Consider the following 21254-nt stretch of genomic DNA (forward strand, 5'->3'; position numbering starts at 1 on the left):
GGAAGATAAAAGTGTCCATGACAAAAGAGCAGCTAGTTATACAGGGATCAGAAGTGTTTATCCAAATATAGGACTCACAAAGCTTGAGTTCTTTCTAGATGGTTAAATAATAACTGCAGCACAGATGGGCCTTCTTGGCTCTTCACACATGTAAAATATGATGTGTATTTGTAAGATAATTCCTTATGGCACAGAAAAGCGTTTCTCTATTTTATATAGAATTTATTTTTACACCCAATAGCTCCTTAATCTTGAAATTTTAACCCTAGAAATATATTCTATGAAAATGCTTAGTTGAATTAAGTTTTCCTCTGAGGTGTGTTTAATCACGTTTGTTATTTACCAGGTTGATTAAAACAATGGGTTCAAAAGACAATGTGCTCTTGATTACTTAAAATCCTCACCCTAGAATCAGCCAGATTTTATTCTTATTATTCAGAGAAAGTGGTTTCTTCCTCTGGAATCATTTTTTTTTTATTTTTAAATTTTTACCCCTTTCTGTTATCCTATTTTGGAATCCCCTCCCTTCTCTTTCATTCAAAATCACCTAGCCTAACTGAAGCAGACCAGCTCTTCTCTTGGGACCCTTTCTCATCTACTACAGCACACATACACACTCTTACAGTACTTGGGCCTATGGCCGTTTAAATGGCTATTTTCTTGTACCTTTTTTTCGCTTAGAAATTTCACCTGGGTAAAACTTGTTGCTTCTGTATACTGTCCACATACATATAAAGACGTTATTTCAACACTAGATACATAGTAGATGATAAACAAGACTATACTGACAGCATATGGTATAAATAGGCACTCTTTAATAATATGATAACCACTACCATCATATATGCCTATTATAATACAAAACTTATTCCACATATTTTATTCAAATTTTTCTTTTTGTATAAATTCAGTAGACTTGTTACTGGCTAGGTGCAGGTCTGCTCCACCTGCATGTAATAATTCAATCACTCTGGTTGACAAAATTTGCAACCTTCTATCAAAATCTATTATCTGCTTATTATATGTTTCTATTATTTCTGTAAGCAGTCCTAACAAACACAAAGAGGAGACAGTAGTCCCTTCTCCAACTTAGAAGCAAGGAGTCAGCCAAGAGCCAATCTTGCTAGAGAACCTTCAGAAGATTAGTAGCCATCATGGCCTGAACCAGTCTTTTGAGTTAAATTTTAGGGTGCCCTGGATGAGGAGAGAGTTAATTCAAATGGTTTTGGGGGGCTTTTGAATTTTATTTTTGGTTTACACACATATATATAATATAAAACCTAGAGTAACCACTGAAAAAGCTGTACAGAGAGATATACTCAAAAACACTTCAAATAAATCAAAATGAATTCTAAAAAAAGTTTAAATAACCCATAAGAAAGCAGAAAAAATAAGTAGGGAAATGAAAGCAGAGAGAATAATATAAAAACTTTAAAAGAAGACTTATCTTCTAGCATATGAATAATTACATTATGTATGAATGGTCTAAACAGACTGTGTTAGGCTGAATAATGTCCCCCACCCAGCTTTAAGATGTTCATGTCTCAAATCCTGAAAATGAAATATTTTAGGTTATAAGACAAAGGAGATTTAAGATTTCAAGTGGTGGTAAAGTTGTTAATCAGGTGACTTGAAAATAGAAACATTGGGAGGGAGAGTCAAGATGGACAACTGATGCAGCCAGGAAGAGCACCTCCCACTGAGAGAGACAGGACCATCAAGTAGACCAGCACACAAAGTGGAAGATCCGAATAGGTCTTCAGAAAGAAAGCATTGAGAGTGGGCAGAAGAAGGATGTAGACCCTGGGCTGAAATGGAAGGAAGGTGGGAATCCATCATAAGGTTGCCAAGCACCAGAACACATTTCTGGCCCTGAATGGCTCCTAGGGAAAGGGCGAGTGAAATAGATGTGGGATGGCCCACACCTCTGGACCTCTGGGATCCTCGATTCAGGAGACCACATGACCCCCATGGACGTGTGAGCTGGCACGAAGAACTGCCCAGAGAGTTGGCAGAGACAGAATTCCAGCCTGCATGGAGACCAGATGGTTGGGTGTGGAAATGACTGCAGTGAAACATGGCACATGGGCGCCCATCCCCCAAGGCTCACCATACTTTTCTAGGTAGCCCTAGCTAGTTTGGTTGCTGGACCTGGACAGAGCAGGGCAGAAGCAAGACTCAGTGGTATGCTGTCATCAAGAGACCCATCTGACATGCAATGACACCCATAGGTTCAAAGTAAAGTGATGGAGTAAGATCTATCAAGCAAACAGAAAACAAAGTGCAGAGATTGCTCTTCTTATTTCAGATTAAACAGACTTTAAAACAACAATATTCAAAAAAGACAAAGAAAGGCGTGATGAAATGATAAAGGGTGCAATTCAACAAGAAGACATAGCTATCCTAAATATATATACACCTAACACTGGAGTACCCAGATTCATAAAATGAGTTTTGTAGAGACATATGAAGAGACCTAGATAATCACACAATAATAGTGGGGGATTATTGAGCTCTCCATTGTCACTGAGCTCCCACCTCAAGATCCTAGAGAAAGAACAAAACAAACCCAAAGCAAATGGATCAACGGCATGTAAAAGCTTCTAGCAAGACTGGAAAAAAATGAAAGAGAAAATACAAATTACAAGTGTTGGGCAGGCAACAGGGATATAACCACAGACCCTTTTAATGTAGATATTAACATGACAATAAGAAAATACAAACAACTCCATACATGTAAACTTGACCATTTAGTTGAAATGAACAATTTCTCAAAATTGCAGACTACTACAACTTACCTAATATGAAACATATTTGAAAATTTCTATAAATATTAAGAAAATTGAATTAATAATACAAAGTAAACTTCCGAAAAAGAAACTTTAAAACCTAAATGGTTTCATTGGAGAATTCCATCAAAAACTTAAAAGAATTAACACAAGTTCTATATAATTTATTTCAAGAAATAGAAGAGAAATGAACATTTCCTAACGATTTTTATGAAGCTAGTATTATCCTGATAAAAACAAATATAATGAAAATTACAATTACAAACTAATAAACCTCATAAAGAAGCAATGGAAAATTCCTTATCAAAATGTAATCAAATAGAATGGATAATATATAAAAAGAGTTAAACACCATGGCAAATTGGGGATTATTATACTGATACAGATCTGGCTTAATTTTTGAAAATCAATCAATATAATTCACTAGATTAACAGTCAACTAAAGACAAACCACATAATCATATATCTCTATACAGAAAAAGTATTTCACAACATTTAAAACATATTCATGATAAAGAGTTCCAGAAAGATAGGGATAGAGAGTAACTTATGTAACTCCTAAAGAGCATCTACAGATAATCTACAGCTAACATGGTATTTAAAGTTGAAAAATAGAACACTCTCTAACATTGGAAATAAAGTTATAAGGTCTCTTCTTTTCATCTTTATTCAACATAGTGCTGGAAATTCTAGCCAGTGCAACAAAGGAAGAAAGGGCAGGGCTAGGAGCAGGGGAGGAAAATATACATATGAGAAAGGAAGAAATAAAACTGTTTTGATTTCAAGATGACATAATTTTTCGATGTAGAAAATTCCACACATCTTCAAAACCTCCTAGAATCATTAAGTTCAACAAATCCACAAGCTATGAAGCTGACTTACAAAAATAAACGGTATTCCTTTTATATGCTAGCAATGAACAATTGGATAGTGCAATTAAAAATATCATTAACAATTGCTCAAAAAATGAAATAGCTATAAATCTAATAAAATATGCACAGGATCTACATCTTAAAAATTACAAATTATGATGAAAGAAATTAAAGAACTAGATAAATGAAAACACATACCATGTTTGTGGATCGGAAGACTCAAATATATCAATTATCTCCAAATTAATATACATAATTTATGCATAATATGCATAATTTATGCAGTTCCTATAAAATTTAAAAATGTTGATAAGGTTGTGAAGAAACTCCTCATCACTGGTGAGAATGCAAAAATGGTACTGCCACTCCAGAAAGCAGTTTGGCAGTTTTCAACAAGACTAAACATGCAACTACCATGTAACCCATCAATTGTACTCCTGGCCGTTTATCCTAGCGAAATAAAAATGCATGTTCACACAAAATCCTTATAGGAATGTTTGTAGCAGTTTTATTAATAATAACTAAAAAGTGAAAACAACCCAGATATTCATCAATGGGTGACTGATTAAGCAAATGGTTTACATTCATACTATGAAATATAGAATTTTTCTGTGTTACTTCTTACAATTGTACAAGAATCTACAATTATCTCAAAGTAAGTATTCTTACAATTTTTTTATAGGTCTCTATCTTTTTTTATTTTGTTTAACATATGGAATATAATTATAATAATTTGTAATGTCCTTTTCTATTTATTCTTTCATTTTTTTATTCTTTTTGATTGATTTTTCTCTGCATTATAGATCACTTACTTTTTACATATCTATCGTTTGAATTGTAGACATAGTGAACTTTACCATTTTATGTGCTGGATATTTTCATATTCTTATAAATATTTTTTGGCTGTGTTCTGGGATACATTTAAGTTACATGTAAGTAACAAGCTTTTGACATTTGCTTTAAAGTTTTGTCAGATGGAATTAGAGCCAGCTTTCTTCTAGTGCTAATTTTGCCCTTATCCTTAGGCAATACTCTTCTGAATCCTGTACCGCTAGTATCAAGAATTGTGTTGTTATTCTACCTTGGCTGATGGGGACACCAACTATTCTGGCCTATTGTGATCTCTGGCTATTGTTCTCACAAATCTTTTTTGACTGTTCCTTCCCCCAACTCCACTCCAGCCTTAGGCAGTTTTGCTCATAGGCACACACTTAGCAGTACTCAGCTGAAGATTAAAGGGAAAAACAATGTGGATTTTTGGCGCTCTCTGTGCAATTCTCTTTGTTTAAGTACTTTCACCTGCAGTCTCTAGACAGCTTGATCTCCTTGGCTAGCCAACTCTATCTCCCCAGCTCATGGAATCCACTGGACTCAGCCTGCTTCACCCCATACCTCATGCTGTGGCCTGAAAGTCAGCCGGGGCAATTGCAGGGCACATCTTTCTTCCACTCTCTCTCAGTGATCTTGTGCTGCTCTGCCTGATATCGGTGTCTGAAAATCGTTTTGTATATTTTGTCCGAATTTATTTTCTTGTTTCAAAAAAGAGGATAAATCCAGTTCCTGTTACTCAATCTTAGCCTGAAGTGGAAATAATTTCTCACTCTATTTTTTAGCCTAAGTTTTTATATGTGGATAGAGTGTGCTAGCAGAGTCAGAGTGTTGCAAAAATTACAGGGAGAGTAACATATCACTCCCTCAGTGTTCTCCTTTCAACTTATGTATCCCCAGATACTATCAAAGACATCTAGGTGAAACCACTTAGATTGCTGGTTTTCTCTCCTTAATCAAGTCCTATATTATCTAGATCCTATTCTGTAGACTCAGCTGAAGAGAAAGAATAGTGTATGTTCCCCCTTGCCCCGCACTCAAGCTTTAACATACTAAAGTGCTTTATGATGTCAGTAAAAAGAGTCAAATTCTAAAATATTTGAAGAGATTTATTCTGAGCCAAATGTGAGGACAATAACCCATGGCACCACCTCAGGAGGTCCTGAGAACAGGTGCTCAAGGTGGTCGGGCTACAGCTTGGTTTTATATGTTTTAGGGAGACATAAGTCATCAATCAATCCATGTAAGCTGTACATTGGTTCAGTCTGCAAAGGCAGGACAACTCAGAGTGGGGGCTTCCAGGTCATAGGGTGATTCAAAGATTTTCTAATTGGCAATTGGTTGAAAGAATTAAGTTATCATCTAAGAACTTGGAATCAATAGAAAAGAGTACCTGGGTTGAGATAAAGTTTGTAGAGACCAAGGCTTTTATCATGCAGATGAAGCTTTCAGGTAGCAGGCTTCAGAGAGAATACATTACAAGTGCTTTTTTTTTTTTTTTAAATCAGACTTTATAAGATGCCAGACTCTTAGTGAATTCTCTCTTGGATCAGGAAAAAGACCTGGAAAGGGAAGGGGACTCTAAACAATGCAGACTTTCCCCACAGAGACAGCTTTGCAGGGCCATTTCAAAATATGCCAAGGAAATATATTTTGGGTTAAAATAATTTCTTTCAGGGCCTGCTATTGGTATTTTATTGCTAGAAAGGGTCTGTTTTGTCAGTCTTAGGTCTCTGTTTCAATGTTAATGATGGCCAGTTGTGCCTGAATTCCAACTGGAGCAGGATATAATGAGGTCTGTCTCAGCTCTCCTTCCCATCACGGCCTGAACTAGTTTTTCAGGTCAACTCCGGAATGCCCTTGAGAGAAGAGGGGTCTGTTCAGTTGGTTGGGGGCTTAGAATTTTATTTTTGGTTTACAGTGGAGCTCTAAAATCGACAAAATCAACATTTTCCATGGAATATTTTACAGCAATAGTATTCTGGGAAACAGATGATGGAAGAAAACAGTAGCAATGATACAGCACCGATGAGTGGAGAACACTAGGTTCTTCCTCTCGCGTCGAATTAGGAAAAGCAACACGGACACACGTGGAGTAGTTTTAAGGAGCAGGGAATTTAATAGGCAAGAAAAAAGGGGAAAGAAAGAAAGCAAAGACTCCCCTGTACAGAGACAGAGGGAGGGGGGCTCCAAAGCCTAGAGACAAAACCCTGCTTTCAGGTAATATCAGCCAGCTATATTCCACGGCTGGAGGAGGTGTTTGTTTGATTTGTACAGGGCTCAGAGGATTGGTTTGACCAGGCATGTCATTCATGTAGCCCCCAGGAAAAAAACTGGCGCTCCCACTCTAGCCTTTTCATGTGTAAATACAGGGCACCATGATGTTCCACACGTGGGGATATATGGGGGCAGCCATGCTGCCAGGCACATGTCGGGGCAAGGGCAAGAGGACAACAATGGGAATCCTCATGTTGGGTGGACCCAGTTTCTAATGGCTGGCATTTGCATATTAAAGATTGCTGGCCTAGGTCTAAGAGCCAGGGCTTTCATGCTGGACAAGAGCTGCAAAAAATCTTCCAAGAACCCCTTTTTTCCTCTCTATTTCCCTAAAATAATTTCTTAATAACTCCTACCTCATTTCTCCCTGTGGAGATATCACCCTAACTGCTATTAAGGGATTCTGAAGGACAACTCTGGCTGCTTCCTGCTAAAAAGGAGCGTCAAATAGGGAACAAACAGCAGCTAGGGCTTCTCCTGGGGTTGATCTAAAGGTCCTCGGAAGAACAGCGCATCCATGTGTGGTTCAGTTTGCAGCACCAATTGGAGTTTGGTTGCTTCTAGGCAAGAAGAAACAATTTGAGTTATAGTATTGAGTACACAGGGTCCAAATATTAATACAGGACATATAAGCAAGAGAAGGCTTAATAAAGGGGTCAACCAATTCCATAAAGAAGACTGGAATTCATTAAAGAAGGATTGTAGCCACCCGGAGCTGAAGCCGACATTTTTCCTGAGCCTGTTAATAATTTTGATTTGATCTTTAAGTTCCTGTAGATTTTCCTCTACTTTACTAGGGGTGTTAATCCAGAAGCAACATGTTTCATTTAAAAGTGCACAGGTACCTCCTACTTCAGCCGTAAGGACATCTCAGACCCGTCTAGTTTGTGCCACTACTGAGGCTAAGGAGTCTGTAGATCGCTGTTGTGCCTCTATGGCCCCTACAGTTGCCTTCCATCCTCATTGCATCATAATAAAGATATTAACTATTAATCTTTCAAGGAGAGGGATGCCCACAAATCAGAATAGACCTCTGGCTATAGAATTTCCCATCTGTGGTTTTTCTAAGATGGGATTGTCATGTGCATGCCCTCCCCAGTCTGCCCTTTCAGTTAAATTTCCATGTGAGGGCATAGAAATGATAGCTCTTTTTGTCCGGCGTATTCGAGATAGTGCAGTTTCTAGAAAAAAGCCTAAGTTAGGGATGTCCCCAGATGATGCTGCCATCTCAGTAGAATTTAAAAATAATAAGTCAGGAACTACTGCGACTATAGTACACGTTCCTTTCCACTTTCTTGGGAAGATTAAGTGTATCACGGAGCTGCACAGAAAACATAGCAGTAACTACTGAGACTATAGTCGAAGTTTCTTTCCACTTTCTTGGGAAGATTAAGTGTATCCCGGAGCTACACAGAAAATATAGCCCTGTTCCTTTAAGAGAGAGTTCTAAGTTGTGGCTTGTGAGAGATACCAGCAGATTTTTCTCATATCTTAGAAGTTTTCCTTCATTACATATAATAGGGACATCCTTGGGGTAAGGATAATCATATTTAGGATAGCCGCTTACGATGCCATTTGGAATTTGACATGCCAAATGAAAAGGGTCCTCTTGACAAATGGAGTTCTGAAAAAAACATAATATGCCCTGGCCAATACCTTAGATGATCCTTGTGGCAAGGTCTGTCAGTCTAGATGTCTCCAGTTCCCTGACAGATTTGTAAGCCGCTACTATTAGCAAGCATCGCACAAGGGTCTGGAGTTCCATAAGGGGGCATGTTTGGAAAGGCCCATGTGTTATTCTTTACATTATAATCAAGGTGGTTATCTAGAGCATGCCATTCCCTTCGGGACTTCCAACCAATGGGAAAGGCTAGATTCTGAAAGCCTCCTACTAAGGCTTCTGATTCTTGTAGATTACCCTTGTTGCATTCTCCTCCCCAAATCTTTGAACTTTCAGCAGTTATAAGCGTGATGTTACAGTACTTGAGATCTCCCAAGTATGGTCCTTCCCCATTACTGCGAAAGCAGAGGGAGGCATTTGCTATTACTCGGTCCACTTTTCCCAGCCTAAGGGTGTGAAGTTTATCTTTGGGGAGAGTGTTCTTTGGCACTGGGGGTGGAATTTTCTCCCCAGAAGAGTTAGTCACCCAGTTGAAAGCGCTCCCATACCATGTTCCATTTAGGCCTGATGTGTCTTTAAGGGCTACAGGTAAAGCCAACAAATGGAACCCTAAGATGGTGAGTTCTGGGTCATTGTCAGCTTCCTCAGTGCCGTTGAACTGAGAGAACCACTTAGGACAGACCCAACAATTAGTTTTGTTGCAGAAACGGGCCATGGCAGATATTGTAGGAGCTAAGAGGTGTGATGTATTACTAAGTCCAATAAAAAATCTTAACAGACTTAGTGATAGTAAAACGCTCATGTTTACTTCCTGTTAATAACCGTTATTCTTGTCGTGAGGATAGTAATTAAGCAAAATGCTACAGTAATTAATATTTGGCTTAAAAGGAGAGGTAGAAGTGACATAAAGTATTTTGTGAGGTAGAGGTGAGGCTGAGTAAGATGAGTAGTTCTTATCCCATTTCTTCTCTTTTGTGATTTTTCTGCTTACAGTCTATTTATTCGCATTGATATTCAGGTCGTTCCTCTGGGCTGTCAGGGGTTGCTCCCTCAGCTTTCCAGGCTTTGACTCGAGTGTGAGTCCAAGAGTCGATTACTGTAACTTTTATTGCTGACGGAGTGGAAAGAAGAACAGTGTAAGGCCCTTCCCAGCTTGAGCTTAGGGAGGGAGAAAGAGGAGGGAGAGTCTTCACCAGTACCAAATCTCCTGGGTTAAATAGAGGCAATCCAATTTCCTGGGGTTGGGCCTTTGCTAATTGTGCTAATTCCTGTTGGAAGTGAGCCAGAGAAGTTACATGCTTGACTAGCTCAGAGGTTTCCTGATCTAATGGAAAATCATTGGTAAGGAAAGGTCATCCATACTGCATCTCAAAAGGGCTAAGACCTAGTTTTGAAGGGGTATTTCTTATTCCTAGCAACGCCATGCGAAGACAACCGACCCAAGGAAGGTGAGTTTCTTGGGATAATTTTCTAAGGAGTCTCTTAATATTATTAGTTTTCTCTACCTTTCCTGATGATTGGGGTCTCCAAGCACAGTGGAGATGGTATTCTATGCCTAGTGCTTTTGAGACCCCTTGTGTGACAGCCGCCTTAAATGAGGGTTCATCATCACTTTGAAGATATCTAGGTAGACCAAAGAGGGGAGTTATTTCATTAACTAACACTTTTTTTTTTTTAACCTCAGAGGCTTTTTCTGTATGGCATGGGAATGCCTCTACCCAGTTAGTGAAGGTGTCTGCCCATACCATCAGGTATTGAATGCCCTTTGCCTCTGACATGTGGGCGAAGTCTATTTGCCAGTCTTCCCCAGGATAACCTCCGATTCTTTGGGTTTGAGGAGGAAGGAGTCTACTGTTTAGGGGATTATTTTTAAGACGGACTTCACAAGCATTAACAATTTTCATAATTGTTTTTAGTAAGTTCTCTCCTGAAAACAATCTCTGGGCACATTGATACATTTTAACCTTTCTCAAGTGAAAAGCTTGGTGAAGGACTTTAAGGACTTTCCATTGGCTAGAGGCTGGCAAGTGGAGCTTGCATCCTCTGACTGTAACCATCCTGAGGGTTGAAATGTATACCCTCGAGAAGTGGACCATTCTACTTCCTTAGGGGACTACTGAGGTTTAATTTCTCTTATGGAGCCTTCCTAGACTAGAGGGGTTTGAAGTGTGTTGATGTCTTGAGGTTTTCTTCCCACTGACTTAGCTGCCTGATCAGCTAATCTATTTCCTTCAGCTACCTCATCTGTTCCCTTTTGATGTCCCCTACAATGCATTATTGCGATTTCTCGTGGAAGGAAAACTGAGGACAGTAACCTATTAATTTCCTGGTGATATTTTATAGGAGAACCATTGGTGGTAAGAAAATGCCTTTCCTTCCAAATGGCCTCATGAGCATGGAGAACTAGGAAAGCTTACTTGGAGTTAGTGTAAATATTAGCTACCTTTCCTTTGCTTAAATTGCTCTTGTAAGAGCTATTAGCTCAGCTAATTAAGTGCTTGTGCCTAGAGGAAGAGGTGCACTTTCAATGAAGTCATTTAGAGTGACTACTGCGTATCTTGCCTTGCGGATCCCTTGTTCTACGAAAGAGCTGGCATCTGTGAAGAGGGTTCAGTTTGGATTCTCTAGGGGAGTTTCTCTGAAATCCTCCTTGGCTGCATAGATCTGTACTATGACTTGTTCACAGTTATGCTCAGGTTCCCCAGTTTCCTCAGGGAGGAAGGTGGCTGGATTTAGGCTAGAGCAAGTCTTTAATTGGGCGTGAGAACCCTCAAAGAGTAGGGCCTGATATTTAAGGAGGAGGCTGTTAGCCAAAGTCTTCCTCTAGAGTACAGTAGTCTTATTCACGTTATGTGGGGTGTAAACAGTTAAATCATTCCCCAGGGTTAATTTGGAGGCTTCTGGGACCAGCAGATCCACTGAGGCAATGACTCAGAGGTATGTTGGCTACCCTCTAGCTACTGTATCAAGTTCCTTACTTAGGTAACCCACTGGCTGTTGAGCTGGTCCTCAGGCCTGTGTTATGGTCCTCAGGCCATTCCCTTCCTGTCTGATGCATGCAGATTGAAGACCTTCCCTACAGGAAGGCTGAGAGCTGGTGCCTTGAGCAAGGCTTGCTTTAGCTGGTCAAAGGCCTTTTGAGTTTCAGGTTCCCAGATTAAAAGATGAGTTTTAGCTCCCTGAGTTTCTTTTATGAGGTTATATAATGGATGGGCTATTTCACCATACCAAGTTATCCATAGCCTACAGAATCCTGTAATACCCCAAAATCCTCTTAGTTGCTTGGGTGTTTTGAGGAGGAGGAAAGAGGAGATAGGCTTAATCCTCTCTTCCCCCAATGCTCTGGCCCCCTCAGACAGCACAAAGCCTAGGTACTTTACTGAGGTTTGCAGAGCTGGGCCTTAGGTTTTGAAACCTTATATCCTCTGCTAGCTAAGAAGTTAAGAATAGCTTTGATGCCTTCCTGAGATGCTTTCTCAGTTGGGGCACAGAGCAGAATATCATCTACATACTGCAAGACCCTAACCTGAGGATGAGAGAACTCAGAGAGGTCTTGTGACAGTGCCTGTCCAAACAGATGAGGACTATCTTGAAATCCCCGAGGAAACACCATCCATATTAATTGAGTGGTCTGGCCAGAGGGATCTTCGAAAGGCAAACAGGTATTGAGAATGAGGATGTAATGGTACACAGAAAAAGGCATCCTTTAAATCTAGGACTGTAAGCCATTTAGTTCCCTCAGGTATTTGAGTTAACAGGGTATAGGGATTACCATACCACTGGATGGATTGGAACTATAGCCTCATTAATGAGGCATAGGTCCTGAACTAGTCTCCATTACCCATTGGTTTTTGCACTCCTAATATTAGGGTGTTGCAGGGGCTATAACAAGGTTTGAGGAGGCCTTGCATCTTTAGGTTATCAATAATGGCTGCTAGCCCTTTCCTAACCTCTGGCCTTAGGGTAGACTGCCTCTGGTTAGGAAAAGAAGTGGGATGCTTAAGATAGATTTGGACTGGCCTAGCAGTTACAGTTTGACCTATTCTTCCTTGAATTGCCCACACTTCTGGATTAATGCTATCTTCCATCAGGGAGAGACAAAAAGTTTGTCCTCAGGCTATAAGGATGCTGGCCCCTTTGTGAACTAGAATATCTCTACCTAACAAAGGGGTGGGACTTTCAGGCATGATGAGAAAGGCATGTGTAAATAGTATGTCCCCCTAACTGCAGCTAAGGGGTTGAGAAAAATATTGAATTAGAGTTTTTCCTGAGATACCCCTTTATGCTCATGCTATGGGAAGAGGGGAGCCCTGGATTAGAGAGGAGGAGAGAGATACTGGCCCCAGTATCCAGAAGGAGATCTACTTTCCTTCCTTCAATTTCCAGAATCGCCCAGGGCTCCTGTGCTGTAATGGCAGTCTGAGTTGCTGGAGCCAGGGGTTTGAGCCCCAGGACCCATCAGTACTGCTGGACCATGTGTGAGACTAATTCTAAACCCAGTGACCTCTGCCTCTGGGGGCAGGTCTGTCTCCAGTGGTCTCCACCACAGGCTGGACAGGGTCGAGTTGGCTTTGTCTTGCGTCCTGGGCATTCCTTCTTAAAATGCCCTGACTGACCACATCGATAACAGCTAGTGGATGCACTTCAGGGATTCTGGACGTTATAAGCTTGTAAAGCTGCTACTAGAGCCTCTGTTTTTCTCTTGTACTTCCTCTCCTTTTCTCGGGCCTCTTTGCAATCCCTATTGTAAAAGACTGAAGTGGCTAGTCTCAGGAGGCTTTCTAGGGTGTGGTCTGGTCTTATTGCTTGCTTCTGTAGCTTTCTTCTAATATCAGGAGCTGCCTGTGTAATAAACTTGTCCTTCAGGATGAGCTGTCCCTTGACTGAATCGGGGGATGGAGAGGGGTGCTTTATTAGTGCCCCCTCAACCTTTCCATAAAGGCTGTGGGATTCTCATCTGGTCTTTGGTCTATCATGGACAGTTTAGAGTAATTGAGAGATTTAGCCCTGGTCTTCCGTAGGCCTTCTAATATACACCTTAAAAAGTGCTTTCTTTTCCATTCATCTCCTGAGTTATTGGGATCCCAATTAGGGTTATCTACCAGAGCTGCTTCCTTTCCTTGTGGGAATGAAGTTTCCACCGCTTCCTCACCCTCCTTTTCTCCTTGGTCGGCTATAGAAGGTATGTTGCTCGTCTCCGTATTTTTCTACTGCCTGCAGAACTGCCTGCTTTTCAGCTGCAGTGAGGGTTTGACTTAGCAGCAACATAACAACCCTCCTTGTGAGCTCAAACACCTGAGTTAAATTTTGGAAAATTTCTATATACCTATCAGGGTTTTCAGAAAATTGACCTAAGTCTCCCTTCTTTGGCTTAAGGTCCTGCAATGAGAAGGGAACTTGAACCTTTATGGCACCATTCTCATGAGGCATTTCCTGGAGGGAGAAGACTGAAGAGGGGAGAGTAGGATATACTGGAGATGGTGGAGCTGATGGTAGGATTGGAGGGGAACTGGAAGGGTTGGGATATTCAGTAGCTATCTCAGATTGCTCCTCTGAAGCCTGCATTAGCTCTGGGGAAACTACTCCCTGTGAACTTGCCTCCCATTACTGCTAAAAGAACTGAGTTGATTGTACAGAACTTGTAAAGGTCTGGGTTGTCTTGCAGAGCAAAGAAAGCCTGTACATAGGGGACCTCAGTCCATTTGCCCTGCTGTTCGCAGAAAAGTTCTAACTGTTGGATAATACTAAAAATCAAGGCTCCCCCCGCAGGCCAAGTTTGCCTGTCCCCAAGAGGGTAGGAAGGCCATACCCTTGTGCAATAAAATGCGAGGCGCTTTTTCTTCAAAGTTTCAGAGTCGAAGGGTGCCAGTGCCTTAAAATATCCTCCAGGGAAGTGCGTGTTGAAGACGATCTGTTACCCGTCTAGAAAGAGAAGTGAGAATAAAAGCGTCCTTTTAGTCTCCTTCCTTTCAGTATGTGATCCAGGATGGAGATGAAAACAGTAGAAGGTGTCGCTCCAGCTATTCTCTCTGTTGCTCCTGGATTCCTGGCACGCATTTAAATGTGTCACCCATGGCTGCAGGCGTGACCCTCCAAGCCATGGCACCAGAGGAACTGAGTTTTGGGCCTTAGTCACGCTGTCCCCGAGCAATCAGTTCTCTGCGTTTTATTTCCCTTTGACCTCCTAGACTTGTGTGGCCTGTGTGCCTTCCAAAAAATGGATTTCAAGAAAAACCACGTAATTGGGCAAGGCCCCTTTAAAGGAGGGGGCATGCTAGATTGAACTCTATATTCTGCTATTATAGCCCAGGCTGAAGCACTTACCCTTGGAAGAATGGTTCCAGTTAACTTTCAGACTTAAAATCCCCTTACTAATTAAGTACTGTCTTAACAGAAGACAAAATTGGTGCCTTAAAGGAATGTAGGAACTTAATGGCCATTTTCCTGCCAGTGGGACAATATCAAGACTAAAATTTGGCTATGGAAGACATTTTACTCCTAAATGCTAAAGGCGGAAACTTCCTGTTCCCGAAAGAGGTCTAGAGCCTGATGTATTTCCATGAAGTGATGCTGTCTGCTTAGAAATGCTATGAATTCGCCAGAGAAGTGGTAGCAAGTAACCTCACCATGGGGAGAAAGGGGAAAACTCTGTTCCTAGACAGTAAAAATCTTTGCACGTTTCACGCAGAGAAAGGGTAAGAGAAGGAAGAAGAGTGTTGCAACAGGACAGTTGAGTTTCTCTACCAACACCCAGAATGGGCTGTCAGAGGCCGTGTCCCGTCCAGAGCCCTTTGAATCACACCAGGGTGTGCTCTGGCTAGAAATTCTCAGTTGCCTCAGAACTTTTCTCAGTCTCGCACCATGGTAAGGCTCCCTGTGAAAAGAATCTAGTTCAAACATGGCCAACATTCCCAATACCGGTAGGTAATGGGGGGTTCTCCACATTCCCCCAGGAAGCCTTACATCGGTGACTTGAGTACGGCAGTCAACGCTAAGCATATGTACTAGGCCAACCGACGCCCATTGATTTATTTGATTTATTTTAATATAGAGGCAAAGAGCGCCTTGGAATGAAAGAACAGATTTTAAGCTTGCTCCCATACTCACCACTCCGAGGAAGTCTGTACCTCAGATTCCTGGCCGATGCACCAAAATGATACGGCCCTGATGAGTGAAGAACACCAGGTTCTTCGTCTCAAATCGAATTAGAGAAACGACTCGGACCCAAGTGGAGTAATTTTAAGGAGTAGGAAGTTTAATAGGCAAGAAATAAGGGGGAAGAAAAGAAGAAGAGGCTCCCCTGTACAGAGACAGAGGGAGGGAGGCTCCAAAGCTGAGAGATGGGACCCAGCTTTCAGGTAGTATCAGCCAGCTATATTCCATAGCTGGAGGAGGGATTGTTTGATTTGCATAGGGCTCAGGGGATTGGTTTGACCAGGCATGTTATTCACATAGCCCATGAAAAAACTGGCCTTCCCACCCTATTCTTTTAATATGCAAATGAAGGGCGACATGATGTTCCATACCTGGGGATATGTGGGGGCAGCCATGCTGCCAGGCACATGTTGTGGCAAGGGCAAGAAGACAAGGGTGGGAATCGCCATGTTGGGTGGACTCAGTTTCTAAAGGCTGGCATTTGCATATTAAAGGATACCAGCCCGACTATGTTGGGTGGACCCAATTTCCAACAGCTGGCATTTACATATCACAGGTTGCTGTTCCGGGTCTAAGAGCCAGGGCTTTCATGCTAGACAAGAAATGCGAAAAAATCTTCCAAGGACCCCTTTTTCCCTCTCTATCTGCCTAAAATAGTTTCTTAATAACTCCTACTTCAGTAGGAGATAATGTAATTATAAAATTGCAAGTTCAAATTTTTTTCCTATTCTGATCTCATGTATTAGACAGTGTACAGATAGCTCATTTGGTACATACCATAGGCTTTCTGAGAAATGCTAAATTTTAGAACTAATGAGAACTTCTGTAGTTAGTTAATAGTTCTAGTTTCATGCAATTAATGGCTCTAGTTACACTGTAACTCCAGATTTGTTTTTCATTGTTCTTTTTCTTCACACCATACTACCTTGTTCAGGTGTATTTTCCTTATTTGGTTGTATTTTTTTGTATTAATTCCTCAATTTTTTACTTGCTTTAATTTCAATTATCTTTCCTTACATTTCTTTTTTTATACTAGAGTAATTAACAAATAGAACCAATTTTTATCAAGCACTTAGTTTATGCAAAATACTGAGCTAAGTGCTATACGTAGGTTATTGTCTTAATACTCTCAACAATCCTATGGTAGCACTATTAGTATCCCCATTTTAAAAGAGATGGAAATGAGGGTTAAAAAATTTAAATGACTTGTGCAGGGTCACGTTGCTAATATGAAAACAGAAAATTATTAACTCTGCACTTTTACATTTAGGCTTAGCCAGAAAATATACCTGAGGCTATAAGATATAAGCCTTTGTATGATTCAAAACAAAAGGAAACTTTTAATATAGCTGCTTCCCGGAGACAAAATACTCAGCCAAAATAGCTTATCACAAATTTTAGTTTCTACCTAAGTTTTTTAATAAAAAAGAAAAGGTTTTTGTTTTTTTTTTTGGTTAGTGTAAGTAGTTTAAAGAACTATTTACTTATGCCATTAAAATTAAAGATACTTGTTAAAGAAAATTACATTTGTTAAAACTGGCTTACTCAAAATTGTAAACTATGTTTTTCAAATTGAATTGATTTTCTCCATAGACCTTCTGAAAATTAACTCTATGCATTTCCTGATATGGCTCCAATTAAATAAATCTCTATATCTGCAAAGATCATTTTAAAATTATAGTCATAGAAGTCACATTCTCCTTTAAAACCATGTGCATTCAAACACAGTCACCTTAGAAGATTAGTTTAAAATATGATAAAGAATTTCAATTTTATGTGACCCAAATAAATGGGAAAGTTGGGATTTGAGCCTAGCCAATCTGGTTATAGAACCTATTAGCCCAAATGTTATGTGAGAAGGGCATAAAATGTGTCCTAATTTGCTAGTGGCAATGGTTACTTTGAAATGTTTCTCTTTTAGGCCAAAGTATTTATCTAATAGGAACTTCAATCCAGGATCACATATTATTATGGCAATGACTAATTGAAAAGTGATATACATTTTGGGAGGACTCTGCAGTTTATACTATATTTTCAGTTACCTAACTTTTCAACCCAGTGTCCAGTTCTAATTTCCATGAGATGACCCTTAGTGACCGAACTTTTAAATAAGATTTTTATATCAACAGAAACACAGCTAAGTGATGCACATATAATTGGGAAGTTTTTGACTGGTACTTCTAAAAATCAGACAAATTTCCTGCTTCTTCTTTTGAGTATGGCATGGGGAGTCTTCATTTTTGTAGGTGCTGTATAAGACACCTGTATTTATTCCTCAAAAGCTTAGATAAAAGAGTAAATAGAATGCACAAAACTTTTCAATAAACAATTTACTTGGAACACCTTTACATAGTTAAAGGGCTGACAAACTCATTTCTATATATATAGTTAAACGGCTGACACATTCATTTCTACTTTTTAAGAGGTTATTCTGCAGTAAACAGAAATCATTAAAAACCCAAATTCTCTTACTGTTCCATAGCAAACATATATGGTTGGTGTGTAAGGGGCAAATCAAGAGATTTAATTGTTCCATCATATATTCTTTCAATGAGTCATTCATGGTCAGCCCTTGCTGTGAAGAATTGGGGGCTTCCTGGTAAAGCCTAAATTGTTTTCTAAAAAATTAATATATTCTTTATTATCAAACTCAGTGTCAAGGAAAATCCAGATTTTATCCTGAAAGTAAGAGCCATTGATTGTCTGAAATGCTCTGAACCTATATTCAATGTTCATAGAAAATACCAGCAGGGGCTTTTTCGCCATTTACAAATAATAGTTTCATCAAAGGGTGAGGACATTATGCCAATTTTCTTTTTATTGTCTTACCTAAGGGAGGAAATTGTGCACCCAAGTTGAAATTTCAGTGGTACTTTCTTTTCCTTTATTGGGAATTTAGAGAAATAAATTCTCTCAAATCTTGTTCTCTGTATGTTTGTGTGTATATAATATAGGCACAGATTATATATATTTTGTAATTTACAGATTATATATTTATATATGATATATATATGCAAGGCTATATATATGTGCATATATGAGTAAATATGCAAGGCTATAGAATAATTTTCCTCAGTACTAATGTTAAACTATCATGTCAAATAGGACACCGTGATTTTGATTTAACTTAATTACCAAGATTCTAAATTATTGGTCCTATCTCCTCTTCTGTGAAGAAAAACAATGATCTATCCTTTGCATGTGCAGACACTTGCAGAGAGAGACAGAGAGAGAAAGAGAGAGAGGAGAGAGAGAGTGAGAGAGGGGGCAAGAGAGAGGAGAGAACAAACAAGCAAAATATATACCAAACTTGTAAAAGTGGTGGCGCCGGAGAAAGAATGGGAATGGAGAGAAATGCCTATATTTTGCTATGTACGTGTCTATTGTTGGAATCATTTACAAAAGCATACACTATGTGTAACTAGTAAGCAAATGTGGATGACTACAAAGTGCTCTGAAGGAAAAGTACAGCTTTCTGTGAGAGCATGCAGTTAGCTTAGTCAGGCGAAACAGATCCGTCTTCTTTGAGGAAGAACTGCAACAGTGGTTCTCGAAGTATGGTCCGCAGACCAGCAGCATCAATGTCATCTGGACACACTTTTAGAAATGCAAATTTTTATGCACCACCCAAGACCCACTGAATCAGAAACTCTGAATGAGTATGCCAGACATCTGTATTTGAATAAGCCTGAAAGTGATTCTGATGCATGCTTAAGTTGGAGAAGATAAAGCTGAGAAAACTACAGTGAGTATTTTCCGGGTGAGCACATGAGAATCTCCCGGGACACCTCTCAGCACTATTCTCATATCCTCACAAGCTCTGTACACCTCCTGATATCAGCCAGTTCCACATTTTTCTATGCATTTCTCCAAATCCTTTCACCTACCCTCTGAAACTCAATCATTCTTTATCTAAACTCTCTATATCTTCATTTTTTTCACCAAATATTCTCTCTCTCTCTTTTTTTTTTCTCCAGCAGAAACTTAGTTATTCTTTAAGACCTTACTTCCCCTAAATTCCTCTCAAGTGGAAGCTGTTCTTTCTCCCTTACTGTGTCAATAGGTCTTGATACAGGGTTAGTATCCTTCTTTCTTCTTATTGATACTTCCAAACCGTTTTTCCCTTCTTCCCCACTAACAACCTTCAGCTTCACTGAAGCCCATGTTAATAGATTCCTCTCCCCTCCAATAACCCTTTTCTACACAATCAACAGTCCTCCAGGTACCTCACTCTCATTCTTTGAAGATGTTAACACCTGGCTCACTCTTTTTCCAACACTATTCCAGTCACAATTCTTGGTGATTTCTTTATTCATATTCAGGAGCAAATTCTAATACTCTTCCAATATTCCATAATTTGGCTCTTATTTCTTTGACTTCCTACCTTGATCTTACTTTTCACCCTGGTTTAGCCACTCATTCTCATTGGCATATCTTAGATATTGTCATTCCTGCAATACACTTTGCAATTTCAGTTCTAGGCCCATTGTTCTCCAAACATGGCCTCCTAAATTTCCAAGGCCTTGAAGTACATCCACTCCAGAAATTCTTCAATAACATTGATTCCTTTAATCCGTTGACTCCACCACCTTTCCCCTCTCCATCATGACTCTTATTTACTCTTTGTCCAAATTAGAATCCATGGTCCATCATCATTATTATTCCCAAGTATAGACTGTTTTCTCCTTTGTTTGTCTCTATATTCATCACATTCATCAGAAAAACCCAGTCCTTGTTAAATCTAATTTCTCCACACTTGGAACTAACCATGTGTGACTGAAGAAAAACACATAGCCATTCTAATTGTTGCTCTTTATATTAATGAACACAATGTTCAAATGGACACCACTGCTTCCAGGCGATTTTACAACTTTCCCTAGCTAACCTACTCTCCCATTCCTTGAAGACAGTCAACTCACAACTCCTGTTGCCTACAATGGCTAACATCAACTTTCTCCGAGTTCCTCATTCTCAGCTAAAAACACTGCATCTCATTTCACTGAGAAAAGAGGTGATCAGAGGAGAAATTCCATATGTTCTTATCACCATATTTGCAAACATAACATGCATGTACCACATATTCTGCTTTTCTGCTGTTAGAAAGGATGACAATTTCAGGCTTCTATTTATGGTCAACTTTTCTATTCACGTCCTGGATCCCATCCTCTCTGGTCAGCAAATGAGGCCCTGTCCTGTAATCATTCATGTATTCTTGTAGTCCTTCAAGTGTTGTCTCTCTATTTGATCATTTGAGTCAGCGTATATGCCATGGTCTCTTTTATCCTAAAAAAACAAATCAGAATAAACATCTCTACAACACCTGTTCCTTTTCCCTTTACATCTTGGGGGAAAATGCCTTGAATGGGTTATCTGTACTCATGGTCTCTATTTTCACTGGGCAGAGCCCCCACAAAGTATTTAATTCATCATCCATTTTTTTTCCAAATGCAAAATGTTTTAACTGCACTTGATCATGAATACTGTATCTTTATACTTCATCATCCCCATTATCATAGTACTCCTAGTGCCATGTGATGATGAAGGGACTATGGGCACTTTCAAGATCTAGCTACGGGGAATTGAGTTTGGGATATGTTTATTTTGATTTGGTGGGTTACTTAATTTTGTTGTTTGTAGTCATTTCTGTATGTATAGATTTTGCAAGCTCTTCAGGTGTAGGAATGGCCTCCAGGAATACTAGGACTATCCATT

Source organism: Nomascus leucogenys, chromosome 22a (genome assembly GCF_006542625.1).
Source record: "Nomascus leucogenys isolate Asia chromosome 22a, Asia_NLE_v1, whole genome shotgun sequence".
Lineage (NCBI taxonomy): Eukaryota > Metazoa > Chordata > Mammalia > Primates > Hylobatidae > Nomascus > Nomascus leucogenys.